Source organism: Geospiza fortis, unplaced genomic scaffold (assembly GCF_000277835.1).
Source record: "Geospiza fortis unplaced genomic scaffold, GeoFor_1.0 scaffold254, whole genome shotgun sequence".
NCBI lineage: Eukaryota > Metazoa > Chordata > Aves > Passeriformes > Thraupidae > Geospiza > Geospiza fortis.
In genome coordinates, this window is record NW_005054441.1 from 1,246,949 (window position 1) to 1,248,288 (window position 1,340).

Consider the following 1,340-nt stretch of genomic DNA (forward strand, 5'->3'; position numbering starts at 1 on the left):
CGCTGCCCCCGCGGGGGGCCGCTCTGCCGGACCGAGCAGGGCGCGGTCACGGCAGGACAGCGGCACTGGCGGTGGGGGCCACTGCCCCACGGCGCTGAACCTTTCTCGCAGAACCTGGGCCCGGAGGGAGCCCTATGAGCGAGGCTGTGCTTTTACTCAGCTCTGCTCTTCATTGACTGACTACAGCTTACAAACACTCCTGTCCTGTGTCACTATTCCAACCAACCAAATACACTGGTATTAAACAGCAGTAACTGGAATAAATCAAATAAAACACACACAGAATGGGGGGTAATAATCACAGCTTTATATACATTTATTAATCAGACATCAGCACCCTCCAGCAGCTTGGAGCCACATCCAGCACAGCCTCCCCATCAGAGCTGCTCTGGAACCACCTATGCCCATCACGCAGCCTCAGCTCGCTCCCTGCTCACAAGTAGGGCTCATCCCTGGAAATTTCCCACTTCCTCAGTGGCAATCCTGGTGTCACTGGTTTCTTCCCTGTTGTTGTCACTGCAGCACCTGAACTGTGGTAGAGAAAGGAAGAGAGAGAAGAGGCTTTAGCAACATTCTGGAAATCACACTTGAATTTCATCAGAAGTCCAAGTTGCAAAGTAGTGCTGGAGGTGTTTGTTAATCAGTCCCAGAATGGTTTGGATTGAGTGGGACTTTAAAGCCCACCTCGTTCTAGCCCCTGCCCTGGGCAGGGACACCTTCCACCATCCCATGTGGCTCCAAGTTCCATCCAACCTTGAACACTTCCAGGGATGAGGCAGCCACAGCTGCTCTGGGAAACCTGTGACAGGACACAAGCCCAAACCTGTGACACCCTCACAGCTAAGAATTTCCTCCCAAGATCCCATCCATCCCAACGGCAGTGGGAGCCATTCCCTGGGTCCTATCCCTCCAGGCCTTGTCCCCAGTCCCTCTGCAGCTCTCCTGGAGCCCCTTTAGGCCCTGCAGGGGTTCTGAGCTCTCCCTGGAGCCTCCTCTTGTCCAGGTGAGCAGCCCCAGCTCTGCCAGGCTGGCTCCAGAGCAGAGGGGCTCCAGCCCTCAGAGGATCTTTGTGGCTTTCTTTGGACTCGTTGCAATGGGTCCCTTCTTGGAGGCCCCAGAGCTGGACACAGATGATGCAGGTGGGATATTGCCAAAGCAGAGTGAACTTCCTCCCGCCTCACTTATTTGCAAGGAAATATAAACTCAAATAATCAGTTCCACAGTCTTCTGCCAATCTGGATAACTTCCCACTGCCGCTGGGCGCGTTCTGCGTTCCTGGTACAAATCAGGAACAAGGCTGACCGCGCTCCACGGCGGCTCCGCCCGCATCAGACCTACCT

The 1,340-nt window shown here is 54.9% G+C and overlaps 1 long non-coding RNA gene across 1 annotated transcript; it reads right to left on the reverse strand.

The window, feature by feature from the left end:
• Positions 1-285: 285 nt before the first annotated feature.
• LOC115948601 lies at positions 286-894 on the reverse strand. The gene is made up of 2 exons (XR_004082406.1): positions 685-894; positions 286-530 (listed from the first exon to the last, which is right to left on the reverse strand). It is a non-coding gene; the product is annotated as an uncharacterized LOC115948601 (long non-coding RNA).
• Positions 895-1,340: the final 446 nt, after the last annotated feature.